The 19,498-nt window shown below is 43.2% G+C and overlaps 2 protein-coding genes across 3 annotated transcripts in view; one reads left to right on the top strand and one right to left on the bottom strand.

Annotated features, from left to right (window-relative positions):
• Positions 1 to 941, bottom strand: part of LOC138757506 (myb-like protein D) — a 37,071-nt gene extending 36,130 nt beyond the window's left edge. The window contains exon 1 of the mRNA XM_069924970.1: positions 863 to 941. The gene's annotated coding sequence lies outside the window, so the exon portion shown is untranslated. The remainder of the gene's footprint in view (positions 1 to 862) is intronic.
• LOC138757507 (RELT-like protein 1) overlaps positions 1 to 19,498 on the top strand; it is a 279,768-nt gene that overhangs the window by 239,359 nt on the left and 20,911 nt on the right. The window contains exon 10 of one of the 2 annotated variants that reach the window (XM_069924978.1): positions 2,957 to 3,115. The exons of the other annotated variant lie outside the window; for it this stretch is intronic. The gene's annotated coding sequence lies outside the window, so the exon portion shown is untranslated. Of the gene's footprint in view, positions 1 to 2,956; positions 3,116 to 19,498 lie in introns of those variants that run through there. 2 annotated transcript variants of the gene reach the window in all.

Genomic DNA, 19,498 nt, shown 5'->3' on the forward strand with positions numbered 1-19,498 from the left:
TATAATCTGAATGTTATCATATCAGCTCATTTTAAGAACAAAGTTACATTGACTAATATTTCATGAAATCTTACAACTTTTGAAAGTAGCTGTTACATTTAAAGTCTGATCCAAAAACCTAAATAGTAATGTTTTTATTTGCCAGAGTGCATATTTTGAAGTAAGCCTGCTCATGAACTCATTAGGGTGTGGCCTCACTGCAAACCATATGTTAGTGATAAATCCTATTTCTTACCTGTTGCAGGATATGCAGTAAAAGCTCTGTGTGCTGTGCAGCATTAGAATCTGTTGTTTTCTTACAAAGATCATTTTTTTAAATTAACACCTTTATGTTTGTGTCTGTTGCAGCAGCTTGTTTGAAGACAACACTGAAATACGCAGCAAGCTAAAACAGTATAAATTACACTAGAACATGTTCTTTTTACACTCACACATTGTTTCTAATAAATGTGGATGCTTGGCCAAAGTCCACAATGCGACAATTAGCTTATGAAGAAACATCCTGATTCTCAGTCACTTTCCTACCTGTCGTCGCAAACTTCACGTTAAGGTTAAGGTGATACTCACAGGTACTGGAAGCTCAAGGTGCGCACTAACAGAATAGGTCAGTGATCCGATCCATTACAAGGGAAGAATTTTCCAAAAGAAATATCAAACATGAGGTGATCATTTTCTCAGTGTTTCACAACCCCATTCATCCGATAATTCGTAGTAAAAGGTGTGTCACCTTGGTCTAATTGTCTATTTGTTTAAATGTATGAAAGAAGGAACCAAAAAAAAACTGCTGTATCACATATTAATTATTAAACCAGATGAAAATTCTCACTCAATGACCCAAGATAAAAGATATTAGTTTCTGTACCTGAGGCTTAGTCTTGTGTCATAGAAAGCCTGCTCTGATTATATGTTCTCATGGTTCAGTTTCCTGCACACCTTCTGCATTTGAATTTAAGATATACTGTATGTTTGAGGCCGCTTAGTTCTGGATTTGCATGACCTCTCATATTGCTACATTTGGCTAAAGTCATTGGTTATTAAAGTACCATGTGACTGGAAATCAAAATAAATACCTGTCTTTAAGGCTCTCCAACCTGCAATTCCTTTAACTCCTTCCTTGCCTTTTCCTCTGGGAAGAAAAACATTGTTGAACACAAAACACTGGACCAGCAGATGATTTCTAATTATACTTATGTAGTATAGCTCAGATTTTACTCATAATATTGTTAAATGGAATTAAACATAAATCTCAAAATAGAATTGCTGAATTTATTGATTGAAACTTGCACATTTATGTGTGTCATGAACAGTTTGAATCTACGATATGACTGACCTTACACTTTTCTTGAGATGTTGTAACTTTGCGGACAATGTAGATAATTCCATCATTTATTCATAAGACAACACATGACATAGTGTCCGACCACAATGATTAGACTAAAATGAATATTGAAATTTATTTCCTTAAGAAAGAACTATGTGGAACGTGAAGACACACAACAAATGATTTGCCTCACACTGCACTCTGTGCTCTGAAAAAAGCAGCCCACACCCCCAAAAGTTAAAAGGATCTCCTAACCATCTCCATTCATGATTTATGATTAATAATCCATTATAGATTTCCTCTCCTTACAATTCTTTGATCTTGAAAATAGATAGTAGAGACAGAATATGGATCTTGAAGGAAACTACAGCTCTTGGCTAACTTTCTGAGACTTCTGTAGATGAGTTTCTGGACTCATAAAGTACATGTTAATAAGCAGCAGAGTGCATCATAAGGAGGCTGACACCCTCCAAAACCTAAACCATGCCAATTTGAATTCATTCCCATGACTAATAGAAAAGAGATAATCATGCAGTAGGACTTCAGGTACATCAGATATTTACATGTTTCACCGTGTTGGGATTCCCAGGATGAGGCTAATGCATTTTAATGGCAGATGATGTGACTGCATATATTTGCTGGTTGGAGAGCTGTAAAGACAGGTATTTATTTTGATTTCCAGTCACATGGTACTTTAATAACCAATGACTTTAGCCAAATGTAGCAATATGAGAGGTCATGCAAATCCAGAACTAAGCGGCCTCAAACATCCAGTATACCTTAAATTCAAATGCAGAAGGTGTGCAGGAAACTGAACCATGAGAACATATAATCAGAGCAGGCTTTCTATGACACAAGACTAAGCCTCAGGTACAGAAACTAATATCTTTTATCATGGGTCATTGAGTGAGGTGGCTACGCAGCTGTGCATTACTGTAATAACAACAGATTCAGAGCCTTCAAGTTTGGTTAATGATATAAAGAAATCAAAATAATCCATTTCCCCCATCTCTATCTCTGCTCCACACCAATTATTTACAGTTTCTTTCTTTCACCATATAGAAGCAATTCTGTATAATCCACATCTATTCCTTTGAAAGTATGTCTTTTCCATACCTGCTGTGTGGAGAAAACACCAGAGGGAAGAGTAGCTGAAAAAAAACAAGTGACATCGTCCAGTATATCCTGGGCATTGAGCCCCAAGAGATTGATGCCTTAGTTAACCAACCATGTGCAAACTCCTTTTCAAATGGAAATTAGAATGAGTCTAATCCTACACATTCACTCACCCCTGCCAGCCTTAGTGCAAAAAAAAATGTTTTTCTGAGAAGATGTTGAACTTATTGAATATCAGCCTGGATGTTGTGTCTGTTCTTTGAAGGACTGACTTTAGCTCTGTTAATGGCAGCAAAACATTGAGGAAGTAAGCCTCTTGACACAAAGTGTGCATATATACTTACTACTCTCTGGATGTTTCTAGGCTGCTAGGATTATTTTATAGTGATGGCATTAAACATCAAGGGGAAATTGCTAAGTTCTGCATTGTTCAAAAATTGTTATTCTATGAATTAATTGACAGTCCACAAATAGATATTTTCTAAATCCTTCTGTGGTTGACCTTTTTAATTATCAAAGGAATTGTGGTCAAGACGAAGTTGGATGGTCAAGAATATTCCAGCTCCTCTGTCAGCAAACATACAAAAGTCTAAAAAGCAAAGATATGCTGGGTACCCGATGTACAAATGCTGAATGTCATTAGTGGACCAGACAGTATTCATGCCAACTGGTGCAAGAGATTGAGGGAACTACCAGGTAAAGCATCACAATTCTGATTGTTTCTTTGGATCATGCACGTTCTGTAACTGACAGAAAACTACCTATATACTAATGCCAGGAACACTCAATAATGTTTTAGAGAATCCTTTTGAAGACTTTCTGTTAGACTTTCCCTCCAATAACCTTTACATGTGTGGTGCTGAGGTAGCAGCAGGCAAGCACAAACTCAGAAAAGATTGTACAATAGGCTTTATTCCAGTAAAAGTCTGAACACCGGTTCATGCCTTGGTATCTCCCTGTGTGACTGATTTTTGGCTCAAGAGGGGCCGGCTCAGGTTTATATTCAGGTCGACTGATTGACAGCCGGCCAGGTGGAGTCAGTTCCTTAGGTGGTCTTCTTGCAGGTACAGATATCGCCCCCTTCAGTAGGTTGGTGGTCAAATCACCACGCTCACTCCCTTCTTAAAATTAAGTCCTGTGGTGGGGGGGGGGGTGGGGTGGGTGTGTAAAAACGGTGCCAGGTGGTATTTACAAATTCAGGCGGTCCGGCAGCCATCGGAGTCTCTGAGACCGTCACAGGGTTGGCTCCTGGTCAAAGGTCGGTGAGGGCGTGGTTGCCTGATAGCTGGCTGAGTCCTGCATAGTCATGGCGGGCGTCGGTGTGGGCAGAGTGGTGTCTATATGTATGTCTGTCCACGGGGTGGTGGCCAGGTGGGAGTAGGGCCCTCTGCAGGGGCAGAGGGAGAAGGTCAGCCCCCAAATCCTGGGTGGGCCAGGGGTACTCATGACGGGGAGGTTGGGCTGGGTAGTCATAGAAACATAGAAACATAGAAGATAGGAGCAGGAGTAGGTCATTCGGCCTTTTGAGCCTCATGGCTGATCTTAAAGTTCAGTACCCCGTTCCCGCTTTCTCTCCGTAACCCCTAATTCCCTTATACTGAAGAAATATATCTAATTTCCTCTTAAATATATTCAATGAACCTGCCTCTACTGCTCTCTGTGGCAATGAATTCCACAGATTCACCACCCTCTGGGTAAAGAAATTCCTCCTCATCTCGGTTCTAAATGGTTTGCCTATTATCCTCAAAACATGGCCCCGGGTTCGGGACTCCCCCACCATTGGAAACATCCCTTCCGCATCCATTCTGTCCAGTCCTGCCAGAATTTTATATGTCTCTATGAGATCCTCTCTCAATCTTCTAAACTCCAGCGAGTACAATCCCAAATTGCGCAATCTTTCCCCATAAGTTATTCCTGCCATTCCAGGTATCAGCCTGGTAAATCGCCTTTGCACTCCCTCCATTGCAAGAACATCCTTCCTCAGATAAGGCGACTAAAACTGCACACAATACTCCAAGTGTTGTCTCACCAAGACTCTGTACAGCTGCAGTAAGGTATCCTTATTCCTATACTCAAACCCTCTTGATATGAAGGCCAACATACCATTTGACTTTTTAACCGCCTGCTGTACCTGCATGCTCGCCTTCAGTGACTGGTGCACAAGAACCCCTAGGTCTCTCTGCACTTCCCCATCTCCCAATCTATTGCCATTCAAATAGTAATCTGCCCTCCGGTTTGTATTACCAAAGTGGATAACCTTACATTTATCCACATTGTAGTGCATTTACCATGTATCTGCCCAGTCCTCCAATTTATCCAAATCACACTGGAGCTTCCTGACCCCCTCTTTAGTGCACACAACCCCTCCTAGCTTAGTGTCGTCTGCAAATTTGGAGATACTACATCCAATCTCCTCATCCAGATCATTAATGTAAATTGTGAACAGCTGGGGTCCCAGTACAGATCCCTGTGGCACCCCACTGGTCACCGCCTGCCACTCAGAAAATGAGTCGTTTATCCCAACTCTCTGTCTTCTACCTGCCAGCCAGTTTTCAATCCACATCAATACCTTGCCCCCAATCCCATGAGCCTTGATTTTGCATGCCAGTTGTTTATGTGGGACCTTATCAAAGGCCTTTTGGAAATCCAGGTACACCACATCCACTGGCTCACCCCCATCTATTTTACCTGTCACCATCTCAAAGAATTCCAATAGATTTGTCAAGCACGATTTACCTTTTGTAAATCCATGTTGACTCCGTCCGATCCCTTCTCTGCTAGTCATATGCTCCGCTATTACATCTTTAATAATGGATTCCATCATTTTGCCCACTACTGATGTAAGGCTCACCGGCCGATAATTCCCCGCTTTTTCTCTACTCCCCTTTTTAAATAGAGGGGTAACATTAGCTACTGATTAGATCCTGAGTCTATCGAGTTCTGGAAAATAATTCTTAAAGCATCTACTATCTGAATGTCCACTTCTTTAAGTACCCTAAGATGTAGATAATCAGGCCCTTGGGATTTATCGGCCTTCAATCCCTTCAATTTCCCCAAGATCATGTCCTTAGAGATACTGATTTCTTTCAGCTCCTCCCTTGCATTAGTCTCTATGTTTCCCAACATCCTTAGGAGGTTATTTGTATCCTCTTGTGAAAACAGAACTAAAGTAAGAATTTAATTGGTGTGCCATTTCCTTATTCCCCATTATATATTCCCCTGATTCTGACCTCAAGGGACCTACTCTGGATTTCACCAATCTTTTCCTCTTGACATATCTATAAAAGCTTTTGCAGTTGGTTTTTATGTTTGCCGCAAGCTTACTTTCGTAATTTATTTTTGCCCTCTTGATTAATCACTGTCCTTTGCCCTATCATACAGGTTCCCATCCCCCTGCCAAATTAGTTTAAACCGCATCCGATGGCTGTACCAAACCTAGCTGCCAATAAATTGACCCCTTTTGGGTTTAGGTGTAACCTATCCTTCTTGTAGAGGTCATGCCTTCCCCAAAAGAGATCCCAATGGTCCAAGAAGCCAAAACCCTGTCTTTTACACCAGCCCCTCAGCCATACATTCATTTGTCTTAACCTTCCATTTTTGTCCTCAGTTGCACTTGGCACAGGTAGCAATCCAGAGATCACCACCCTGGTGGTCCTATTTCTTAGTTTCTGTCCTAGCTCGCTGTAATCCTTTTTTAGTACCTCCTCCCTCTTTTTATCTATGTCATTGGTACCCACATGTACCAAGACATCAGGCTGCTCGCCCTCTCCTTTCAGAATACTCTGGACCCGATTTGAGATATCCCGTACCCTTGCATCTAGCTCACAGAATCTCTTGTCTTTACCTCTGACAATGGAGTCCCCAATGACCACTGCATTCCTCCTTACCTTTAGTACCACCGTACCAGGCTCAGTGCTAGCGACCTGATCATTGCGGCCAGCTTCTGTCAGGTCATCTCCCTCAACAGCATCCAACACAATATACCTGTTGCTGAGAGGGGTAGTCACAGGTGTGCTCTCCATTTTCCTGGTATTTTTCTTCCCTCCCCTGACAGTTACCCACTTAACCTGACACATCTGGTCTTGGGGTAACTATGTCCCTGAAAGTTGAATCTATTAACTCCTCATTCTCCCTTACTAATGAAGCTGGGGGTGGGGTGGGGCCCCTGCTGGTGCCAGATCCCTCATGGCCATTGGGGTACCTGACGTTGGCATAGTTCTGGTTGGTGTGGAGGAGGAGCACTGCTCAACCAGCAGGTCGGACTTGTGAGCTTGGATGTGTTTACGGAGGAGCCCCGGTCCTGGTGATGTGAGCCAAGCTGGGAGGGAGACCTCAGTCGCCGATTTCCTGGGGAATGAGAAAAGGCGCTCGTGAGGGGTCTGATTAGTAGGCATGCACAAGAGCGACTTAATGGCATGGAATGTATCTGGAGGGTCTCTTGCCAGTGGACAACGGATCAGCCTTTGGACCTCAGGGCCTTCCAGATCACCCCGGTGTTGTGCTCCATCTGCCCGTTACCCCTCGGTTTGTAGCTAGTCATGCAACTAGCCACAATGCCTCACGCTACCAGGTACTGGCACAGCTCCTCACTCATGAAGCTAGACCCCTGATCACTGTACCCAAACATGGTGAAGATCTGCATCATTGCCCTGCTAACGGTGGCTGTAGAGGTGTTAGGACAAGGGATGGCGAAGGGAAAATGGGAGTATTTATCTACGACCTCAAGGAAGTAGATGTTCTTGTTCATGGAAGGCAGGGGGCTCTTGAAATCGATGCTAAGCTGTTTGAAAGGCCAAGTGGCCTTGACGACGTGGACTTGTGGCGGGCAGAAGAAGCACGATTTGTATTCCGCACAGACCCTGCATGACTCAGTCATGGTCTGGACTTCTTGGACGGTGAAGGGGAGATTCTGGGACTTGATGAAATGGTACAGGTGTGTGAGGTGTCGTGCAGCGCCTGCAGTTGGTCAGACTGCACAGTGGCACAGGTCCACGATAGGGCGTCAGAGGAATTGTTGAACTTCCTCGGTCTGTACTGGATGTTGTAGCTAAATGTGGCCAGCTCGACTCTCCAGCGCAAGATCTTATCATTCTTGATCTTGCTTTTATGGGTGGTGCTGAACATGAATGCCACTGTGCGTCGGTCAGTGAAGAGGGTGAACCTCCTGCCTGCTAGGTAGTGGTGCCTATAGCAGACTGCTTCCCCGATCGCCTGGGCCTCTTTTTCAATAGCAGAGTGCTCGAGCTTGGAACTGTGGAGGGTCCTGGAGAAGAAGGCCACGGTCGGCCCCCTTGGTTGAGAGTGGCCATGAGGGCAACGTCAGAGGCATCGCACTCCACCTAGAATATGGTGTCCTCGTCCACGGCATGCATCATGATATCAGCAATGTCCTGCCTGATGTGAGCGAAAGCTGCTTGCACCTCAGGGGGGAGGAGGGGAAAGGCTTGGTCCAGAGGTTGGGCCTTGTCCGAAAAACGGGGGACCCACTGGGAGTAATAGGAGAAAAGCCCAAGTCACCTGCAGAGGGCCTTGAGCGTGTGGGGGAGGGGCAGTTCCATTAGTGTACACATGTATTCTGGGTCAGTACCAATGACACCATGTCCCATGATGTACCCTAGGATGCTGAGGTGGGTGGTGCTGAACATACACTTCTCTTTGTTGTAATTGAGGTTCAGCTCCTTGGTGGCTGGAGACACCTCTCCAGGTTGTCATCGCGGTCCTGCTGGTTGTGGCCGCAGATGGTGACATTGTCCAAGTATTGGAAGGTCGCTCCTAGGTTGTGCTGGTCTACCATGCGGTCCATCTTCCGCTGGAAGACAGAGACCCATTAGTGACCCCAGACAGGACTAGGCAGAACTGGTAGAAGTGCCCATCTGCCTCGAAGGTGGTATATGGTTTATCCTGGACGTGGATAGGGAGCTGGTGGTAGGACGACTTTAGGTCAATTGTTGAGAAGACCTTATAATTGGCTATCTCATTGATCATGTCTATTCGGGGTAGGGGGTAGGCATCCATTTGGGTGTACCGGTTTATGGTCTGGCTATAATCGATGACCATCCTCAGTTTGCTACCCATTTTTACCACTACGACTTGGATTGATGCTGGGCTCTATGATACCTTCTGCCAGAAGTCGCCTCGCTTCTGCCTTAATGAAGGCCCTGTCGGCCATGCAATAGCAAGGGTGAGGCTTTTGAGGTGGCACTGGAAATCCAGCCCAAAGATGACTGGAGCACAGAGCTGAGGCATGACCAGGAGCCTGAACCCTTGGAATGTTCCCCCCAACAGTCAATTCCACTGAGCAGCGCCCAAGGGCCATGGTGGAGCGGTCCTGGGCAGCAAAAGTGATGGAAATGTTCATGGGATAGATTTTGAGCTTTAGTGTCCGGGCCACTTTCGGGTGCATGAAGCTCTCAGTACTACCGCTATCGAACAGGCATTTTGTTACCTTCCCATTAAGCACTTGAGTCCATGGGGAATGTCCCTTTATAAGGTGGTGGACGTTAGGATCATCTACGCATCTGAGTTGCTGATCCCTGATGGATGTGGCAAGTAGCAGCCAGCGGCTTCCTTCCTATGTGTGGGGTGCTTTGGGTAGGCTATTGGGTATGCACCCATGTTGACCACGTCATCCCGTCAATGTGGTGTGCGTGTTGCGGCAGTTGGGGGCTGGCTGACCCAAGATAGCGGCGCCCAGCGGATGCACGTGGCATCGGTGTCGTCGGGTGACCCGACTGGCAGTGAAGCCAGAGATGACGTCATCCGTGCAGGCGGAAGTGACGCCTTCAGTGCAGGCTGAAGTCATCCGGAGGAAGATAGCAACTCCCAGAGTGAGCAAACTGCAGCGGTGCAGGTCGGTGGCTGGGCCGGAAGTGATGTCAGCAGTGAGGGTGGAAGTGGTGGGGCAAGTAATGGTGTCGCCCGGTCCTTGCACGTGGCAGTGCTTGGGATGGCTCCCAGCTGGTCGTGGAGGGCTGCAGCATTCCCAATGAGCCTGGAAAGGCACAACTTGGCGAAGTGGCCTTTCTTCCCACGTCGAGAGCAATGTGAATTCCTCACTGGGCAGCCTTTGTGGGATCGCCTGTCTGACCCACACTGGGACCTGCAGTACTTACAGGGATGAGTTGCATCAGTGGCTGCGATCGTCTCCTCCAAGTAGGGCCCTTTGGTGGTGGTGGTAGTTTGCATCTGCCAAGCTGGAAGTTGGGGGAGTCGGGCATCGAAGACCTCTGCATGATGAGCTGCAGCCTCCAGGGAGTGGACTACCTTCATTGTCCTGGTAAGTGAGGCAATGCTTTCCTCCAGTAACTTTTATCGGGCGCTCCTCAAGTGCAGCTCTTGCACGCAGGCATCCTGGATCAGTCCACTTCAGTCACCCCAGTCTCGAGTTTGGCACAGGAGGACTAGCTCATGCAGGATCCCTAGATAGGCATCTGCCATCTTACCTGTCTCTGGACCCTGATACTGAGTAGGTATCGGGTATAGACCATATATTGTCAGGGCTTGTGTATGCTCTCCAGTATGGCCATCATGGGTTCGTAGTCCATGTAGTCCTTGATGGCCTGGAAAGCTCATGGGCCCAGCTTGGTGTGGAGCACCATGAGCCATTTCTGGTTGGTGTTGATCACCTTAGCCTGTGTTTGGATGATCACCTCAATCGCGTGCTTCCAGATCTTGAAGCGTGCCAGGGCATCCAGGTATTGGGGATTGATCTCCATGTTCCCGATCATCATAAACTTCTCCATGGTCTCTCTTTATAATTTTACTGGAATAAATTGTGGTGCACTGAGGTAACAGAAGGCAAGCACAAAACTCAAAAGATTGTACAATAGGCTTTATTCCAGTAAACGTCTGAACACCAGTTCAAGCCTTGGTGGCTCCCCGTGTGACTGGCTCAGGAGGGGTAGGCTCAGGTTTATATTCAGGTCGGCTGATTGATAGCCAGCCAGGTGGAGTCAGCCCCTTAGGTGGTCTTCCTTCAGGTACAGAGATCGCCACCTGCAGTAGGTGGTTGTATCACTGCAGCATGGCACTTTTGCATTGTAATGGAAAACAACAATTAAGTGGAATGCATGATCAAACCAAAAAAAAATGGTTGTGTTGTCGAAGCTGTTGTAATGAATGGCAGTGCTGCTGATCATGTGGACCTGAGGAGAGTGGGAAGCGGAGAGTCAGCACTCCCCGGAAGGATCTTGTGGTGATACAACCACTACACAGGCCACACTCCTACCAGCCTACTGCCAGGGGAAAACACTGTACCTGCTGGTAGGCAATATGGGAGGCTGGCCCCACCTTCCTGCTGTCAATCACCAGCCTTATAAAGACTCGAGCTGGCCCCTTTAGTCAGACACATGAGGCCAGAAGTGTACTGAGAACTAGTGTGTATGTTTTAGCTAATTAAAGCCTGTTGTACAGTCTGTGGACTTTGTGTCAGAATTATTTGCACAGCAGTGCCTACAGATCTTGCCACCCAGTCCAACTGCTGACAGCTGCATACAGCCTTTAAATGGACTGGTGTTTATTTAGAATCCTGCGACCATGGGGTTTGGGCCCAAGATGGTAGCGCTTGTGTTTAGAGGCAGCAACAAGAGGTTGCAGCCTCCAGAAGAGCAGCAAACCCTTGTGAAGATAAAGATGACCCTAAGGATGATGACCATAGTAGCGGACCTGTGACGGGTTCTGTGGGTGTCTTGAGGTCAAAAGACTTGCACCAGGCCACTGGCTCATGAGAATCAGGTATCAGAACCAGGATTCAGGAGGGTGCTGAGGCAAAGAAATGGCTCCTGAAGGGCCCTGGCTGCTGAAGACTTCTTCATTGTGTCAGAGGTTTGGATCTGGGCTCGAGTTGCCAAGGATTTGAACTGAACTGAACTCTAGTGCAGCTGTAGAGGCCATGGGAGTGCTGGAGGTGAATCTACAGACACTCACTGACTCAGAGGGACTTGCTTTTGCTTCGCTTACTCTGAATGTAAAGGGTGCCGGGCAATGCTAATGGTGAATCTTTGTCTTATGCAGACTGTGGTGATACACCACTAGCCTACTCCAGGGGGCAATCTCTGTACCTGCAGTAAGACCACCGAAGGACAGACTACACCTGGTCGGCTGTCAAATCAGCTGACCTGAATAGACCCCTAGGGGGCTAACTCCACCTGGCCAGCTATCACCTGACCAGGATATAGTTCTGAGCCAGTCACTTGGGAGCCACCATTACAGCCTCTACTGTAGCAGAGACCTTTAGCCAAATAAAGCCTGTTGTACAGTCTTCAAGTTCGTGTCTGTTTACTGCTGCTGCATTGCATCACGCAGACTAAAGGCAATTTTGTGTAATATTGGTTTTTTGTTTTATTAGATGGCATTAAATAAATAGTATCTGATCTGCATCCTGCCATGGTCTTAATGCTACAATATGGTTCATGTGGAGACACATTTCCTGCTGGAGATCAGCAATCAATTGAGAGGAATAGTTTCAAGATCCAAGATGTTATTGCTGCGTGTTGTGACACTTTGCATCTCTGGCTTGCATCACCTTCCTCAGGTATAGCACAGCATGAAGTTGAGTAAAGAATGCTATACACTAACCCAGAATAATTTAAATCTGAACTCAAAAGATCACCACTTTGGACATTCCCATTCCAGCACTTGTTGGCGCTGTTGACTTGAATGGTTAATTGTGGGGAACTTTCTGCTATGGTCCTATATCCTGAGAAATTTTATTCATATTTTTCCCAAATGTAGTTCATGAAAGGTAAACAAATGGCATCCATCCCCTTTGTGCAGAAGGAATTGGAACGAAAAACATCAAGGCAATGCCAAAGCAATTTGGTATAGAAGTCTGGACCTGCTTGAACCTGCCGACTTTTGTGCATTTTAGTACAATCACAGCGACTATGGACTTTCTTTTTTCACCACCACCCGCCCCCCAGCCCCGGTACAGAAGTCTGTTGTTTTCAATAAATTGACAAATGGAAGAGATCCATAAATAAAAACAACATGGAATTCAGAAAAAAATATGCTTTCTCAGAGAGAAGGCAGAATGTGGAATTCTATCAGAAAAAATAATTGAAACAAATAAGTACTTGCGCAATGTATCTGATGGATAAAAGAATAGAAGGGTCAAATATAATGTAAAGTCTATATTGACTAAATTTATTCAAGGGTCAATTTCTTGCCTGAAATTTATAAGCCATTCTAAATAATATTTTTCAATGTTCATAGAGGACAAGAGTGCAAATATGTCATTTATTTTAAACTATATTGAGCAGTATGTTTGTTTCTTCTCTGGAGAAGATCTACTTATTATCATCAGATTTTTGACAAAGTTGCTGAAGTACTTTTTTTAAACTAACAATAGTTTCCTTTTGAAACCTGCAATGTTGGAAAGCCTGCCCATTGCCATATTTATCTATCTGCAAGAAGTCAAGCATTACATTAATAACTTAACATGGCAACCTTTAAGTCCTGGGCACTGCAGGATCAAAAACAAGGAAAATTTTAATTTAAGTGTCATTATGGAATTATTTTGATTGTTTAATTTGTTCAATACAATTGTTTTGAAGGAAATACACAGCTTTTCAAGAAACCACACATGGACTATTCTCACCAAGTGAGTTAACTTTCATCTTCCCTCAGGTCTCATCCCTGTAACTCATCATGTATGTTGAAATACCTTCCGGTGGATATTTTTCACTCAGAAAATGGATTCAGCAAGAAACTTCCTTTTTCTGAGATTTGTTGCCTTATTCCAACTGTCAATATTTATAGTATAGATTAGATTGAATTGCTAACAATGACTTCAGCAAATATATTTTAAACCAAATGCAATCAAAAAATTCTGGAAGCACTCAGCAGATATGGAGGCATCTGGAGAAAAAACAGTAAATGCTTCAGATTAACAACCTTTCTATTCTCATTCTGCAGACATTGTCCAACCTGATGAGTGTTTTCAACATTTTTGGTTTCAGTTTTCCAGCATATGCAGATTTTGATTTACTTATATTAAACTAATGTTTGTAAACTTTGTTTTTGTTTTTATTAAAACCATGAGACAATCTGGCCATTCAATCATCTGCAAGTTAAAATCATTCTGATAAATGGGAAATGAACATTTGAACTTCTTCAATTTTAGCAAACATGAACAAATCTCTGTCAATTTTTATAGGCCCTGTTTCTGGGAAGAAGTGTTACATCTTGCTAGTTATAAAGGAGAGAGGCCATCTTTTGCTCTGAAACAAATGCCCTGTTGTACAGGAGGTTCCCTTTTCAGCTAAAGTTACCTCAAAAGTGAATATTATCTGAAGCACGAAGAAGGTGCTGAAAGTTTCCATCAGCCTCCCAGGATGTGTTGCAGATGGTTTCAAAAAGGAACAGAAGGATCGCAGGGCTTTTAAATATGAAAAGAATGACAAAAGTGCACTCTTTGAACGAATTTACAATAAGCAATGTTGTTTTTGTGAAGTGGAGTATAATTTCCAGTTTGGTCAGCCAATATTGGTATTAAATATACCTCATGTATATTTTTTAAAAAATTCTTTTGGCTCAAAGTTTATGTGCCTCCTCCTCGTGAAGCAGTTAAGTTTTGGTTTCTTCTGTATTTCTCGCCTACCGACTAGATAAAAAAGTTTTTTAAATATTTACATGTATTATGTGAGGTTAAAAAAAACCTTTTACTTAAATGTGCAGTGGGCCCTCTAGTAGGACCCCTGATGAGAATGACTGCTCCACACAATGCTACATAATGCCAACAAAATTTTTCTCCTCCAAAATGCAACAATATTTTGCATTTTTATAGAGCCTCAAATGTTTCACACAGTGTTCCCAAGCAAAAATTTGATGCCAACCGAGATAGATATTGGGGAAGGACAAAATAAAACTTAGTCGAGAATGCAGATTATAAAAGGGCATCTTGAATGAGGAAAGCAAATTAGAAAGGTTTGGAGAGCTTTAGGCTTGAACGAGAAGATCACCAATGGAAGTGCAAAGGAAAGAGGAGTGGAGGGTTGAATATCTGTAGGATGTCACAGAAGTAGAGAGCAGTGAGGTCTTGAAGAGATGTGAATATTTGTGAGGGATCTTTAAATTTAGAATTTTTCGGGTCTGGGATTCAGTATGAGTCCGTTCATATGGAATTAATGGATGAACTCTGTGCCAGCAGTTCTTACCATTTTCCATTGCTTGATATTAAAAAATAATCATCTGAGAGGTCTGTCAAGAATATAGGTAGTTAGCTATGGATTGTGGGTTGTGAAATCTCCAGAGATGAACGGAGGGAGGCTGTACATTCTGATCTTATTCTTTATGATAATCTTTCTCATTAACTTAGCTTGTTTGGACAGGATTTGCATTTCAAAATAATAAGCATAATTTAGTTCACAGGAAGAAGCCTCCAAAGATTTATTCAATGCTACAAATAGTCAGCCAGTTTTGTATCTTACAGGCATGACAGGCCTTTTTTCATGTTAATCTTTTTGACATATATAGTAAATGTCAACAGTTTAAAGAATTCTTCAAAAGAAATATTCAGTAGAACAAAACTTGAAATAATTATATACGACAGTGCTGGACTCAGGTGTAAAATGAAAATGAGTTTAGTATGACTCATTAATCAGCACCGAAAGAAAAATATATATCAAACAAATTGAATATGTAAAGGAACTGGATTTTGAATTCAGTAGAAATCTAGTTCACTTCAAAGTAAGATAATTTACTCTTGGATTGGAGTACAATATTTCAAAATCCAGAAATAAACCTCAGATATAAATTACTTGTTCTGAATTTAATCACAAGGGCCCTGGTGATAAAAATGTTGAGTGAGAATGTAATAGGATTTGTTTGATTTTCTAGTATATAGTATTGGCAGCTTAATATAAATTATTTGTTCATTATGCAAAATGAGAGCTTAACTGGAGGAGAAGGTTTAGTGGCACACATAACTGAGGTCATTGCACATCTGTGAAACAAGAATTATATGAAATTGGAGCAGGGAGAGGTCACTTGCCCTTCAGGACTATACTGCCATTTGTCAAGATTGTGGGTGATTTTCTCAGTATCACTTTTCTTACATTATCCTAACATCTCTTGATTTTGTTGATATCCAGAGGTCCATATGAGTGAATTGAGTGACTGACCCACTATTTTAATCGTACCTAATTGACTCATTATGTGCATGGTTTCATAACTCCAAAGGAAATGGGCCAATGACAATTTTTCTCAAGCAAAATATTTCTGTAACAATTGGGTCCAGAGCAGTGATTCTCAACTTTCTCTTCCCACTCACATACCACCTTAAGCAATCTCTTACTAATCACAGAGCATAGATGGCATAGGGTTTACTTAAAGTGGTACATGAGTGGAAAGAAAAAGGTTGAGGACCACTGGTTTAGAGAAAGACTGTGGCATGAAAAAGATTTGACTCTGGAAATGGCTGTGAATATGTGTAGGGCAGCAGAGAAGCAGAACTCCAGGAGTTTTCCAAAGCTACAGCAAAGCAATGAGGTAAGCTCAAACAGAAAATGCAGCAGGTGCGGAGGTAGACATATTCCAAAGATGTGACCTGCCTATGGAAAGTCCTACTCTAAATGAGGGAAGAAGAATAATTTTGCAAAGTGCTGCAAAGCAGGGGCTACCAAGAGAAAAGTGCACATAGAGGATGAAGAAATGGCGGAATTCTTCGTGGATTCACTGCAGACGGGTGCTGGTAAAACAAAATGGATTGTTCCAGTGACTGTGAATGAGACAGTAATTCCATTTAAGCTCAACAATGGAGCCCAGGTGAATCTGTTATTTATGGATGATTACAAGTCTCTCACTGTAAAGAGCAAGATTTATCCGCTGAAATTAAAAGTGACAGGCTACACTGGAGAGAACATTCCAGTAAAAGGGGGCTGTATGGTGATCTTCAAACACAAAGGGCGCATCAAAGTCACAGCTACTGATTATAGAAAAGAGAGTATAGCCAATATTAGGTCTGAGAGCATGTGAAGAGCTCAACCTGGTGAAAAGAGTTTTCATAGTGGCTTCACAGATAGAAGATGAGCTCACAGCATTCATAGGAAGAGTACACAGTTGTCTTTGAGGGGCTTGGATGTTTACACAAGATCCATGTAGATGAGACAGAGGCTCCTGTTGTCCATGCATTCAGGAAAGTTCTGTTTCCACTTAGAAAGAAACTTAAACAAGAACTAGCATGCATGGAACAGATGAAAGTGATACAGAAAATTGAAGAACCTACTGATTGGGTCATCATGCAAAATAAAAATGGATCATTGCATATGTGTCTGGACCCAAGAGATCTCAATAAAGCCATCAAGAGAGAGCATTTTAAATTGCCAAAACAAGAGGAAATCATGTCGCAGTTTGCAGGTGCCAAGTGGTTTAGTAAGCTCGACGCATCATTGGAGTTTTGACAGATGAAGCTCAATGAGACACGTTCGAGACTATGCACTTCCAATATTCAACAGGGAAGATACCAATTCTTTCAGCTACCATATGGAATCTTGTTCATACCAGAAGTCTACCATAAAACTATCCATATGATCTTTGAAAATATACCTGGAGTTGAGACCATGATGGATGACATCATTTTATGGGGGTCCACCAAGAATTAACATGACACGCGAATGTCAATTTGAAATTAAAGAGAAATGTGAGTTTGGTGTAAAGACACTGACCTTCAAAGGAGATGTCATATCTGAACAGGGAGTGAAGCCTGATCCAAGAAAGACATCAGCCATTGGGAATTTTGTGAGGACCCAAAACAGAGGAGGTGAGATATTTCTTGGGGATGGTGACTTACTTGGCTATGTTCATCCTTTGGCTGTCGACTATGACAGCACCGCATAGGTCATTCCTTGAGCAGGTCTGGTCACACGAGCAAGAAGAGTGTTTCCAGACACTTAAAAAAGCCCCATCACAAGAGCCTGCACTAAAGTTTTATGATCCGGACAGGCACACCAGGATCTCATCTGATACATCCCAACATGGCCTTGGAGAAGAACTACTGCAGCAGCATGAGGACACATGGCAACCTATGGCCTATGCATCAAGGGCTTTAACAGGTGCAGAAGTCAACTATGCACAGATAAAGAAAGAGCTTTATGATGCGTGCAAAAGTTCCATCAATACATTTATGGACAAGCTCTTGAAATGGAGACAGACCATAAACCATTGGTCTTAATTCTGTCCAAACCATTGAATGACTGTCCCATGTGAGTGCAGCGCATGTTGAAAAGTCTGCAAAAATACAATGTGAAAATGATCTACATGCCAGAAAATACATGCTTGCTGCTGATGTACTACTGAGCAGTTGACAAGAAAGAAAGGAGTGACCAAGAGGTTAATGTGGAGATACAGGCCTATGTTGACATGATTATCATCTCATTTCCAGTATCCCAGGATACACAGAGCAAATCAGAAAAGCAACAAAGACAGATGAAACAATGAAAGTGCTCAAAGATACAATGCAGAAAGGATGTCCAGCAGCTAAGAATGACTCTCCAATGGGTATTCGGGACTATTGGGCTTGCAGAGATGAACTGTCAGTTGTGAAAGATATGGTCATCAAAGAGATCAGGTTTGTGATTCCAGTGTTGTTAGATGCACGAAGGACATCTTGATGAGGGAAAATGCAAACATAGAGCTTGAGAGGTGATGTACTGACCAAGAATGAACCAAGACATAAGCCAGACCACCGCTTCATGCAAAATATGCCTTACCTATAGACCAAAGCAGTAAGAAGAACTGCTTACACCACACCCTGCACTAGATAGGCTGTACTTCAAAGTTAGAGTAGATTTGTTCGACTGTAATGGGAAGTGTCATATAGAAGTAACAGACTATTTTTCCAATTACCCAGAGGTAACAACACTGCAGTCAACATCCAGCAAAGCAGTTATCACTTTCATGAAAAAAGTATTTGTGAGGCTTCGAGTTCCTTGTGAAGTAGTATCAGACAATGGTCCACAATTTTCAAGCAGTGAATTTGAGTCCTTTGCCAGTACTTGGGAGTTTCAACGTACAACTTCAAGCCCACATCACCTAAAATCTAATGGGATAGAAGAGAGTTCTATCAAGGTGGTGAAGAGCTTCATGAAGAAAGCGCATGATGGACGAGAGGATTTCCACAGAAGTCTAATAATTTACAGAAGTGTGCCACTACAGAATAGCCTTTCTCCTGTCCAAATGCTGATGAGTCGACGCATTCAGATCAAACTGCCAATGCATGAAAATCTGTTGACACCTGAAGGAGCACACAAAGTCAAACAGGCTAAAGTGGAAGAGAAAGTAAAACGGAAATAGTATCTGATAAGACTGCGAAAAGCCTAGCGGTCCTTAAGCCTATGGTTAAACCACTGTTATGCTATGATTGGCTGCTGCCGACTGAACTTACCTTCCTAGACCAATCCTACCCATAACACTTTGCATGCTCCCCATTCCACTCTGCCTGAGGTTGACGGCTGTTCCAGTCTATAGTTAATAAAAGCCTATTAGTTTCATAACTTCAGTCTTTTGTGACTATAGTCAATTTTATTAAATATATTTTTTGCCAAAGCATGGAACAATAGCTGAAACCTAAGAAGCTCAACATCATCCCTCGATCTCTGGATGCCCCGAACATGTTCGAACTCTGGCTACACTGTTTTGAAGAATTTCTGGTGATGTGGGCTTGAAGTTATACATTGAAACTTCCAAGTACTGGCAAAGGACTCAAATTCACTGCTTGAAAATTGTGGACCATTGTCTGATACTACTTCACAAGGAACTCGAAGCCTCACAAGTACTTTTTTCATGAAAGTGGATGCTATCACTCGGATGCTAACCAACTGAGATTATTCTTCACACTAGTCGGATCCAAGTATTCCCAATGATCAACGATGCCAACATGTACCCGACAGCCTTGAAGATTCTGAAGGCCCAATATCACAAGAAAGTAAATGAGGTCTATACCAGGCACATCCTGGCCACCAGAAAATAGTGACCCAATGAGTCAACTTGTGTGCAACTGTAAGGCCATGTTGGCTGTCCAGAATGCTGAGGACCTCATTCGGGATGGTTATGTGGCCGGTATCT

This window comes from Narcine bancroftii, chromosome 3 (genome assembly GCF_036971445.1).
Source record: "Narcine bancroftii isolate sNarBan1 chromosome 3, sNarBan1.hap1, whole genome shotgun sequence".
Taxonomy (NCBI): Eukaryota; Metazoa; Chordata; class Chondrichthyes; order Torpediniformes; family Narcinidae; genus Narcine; species Narcine bancroftii.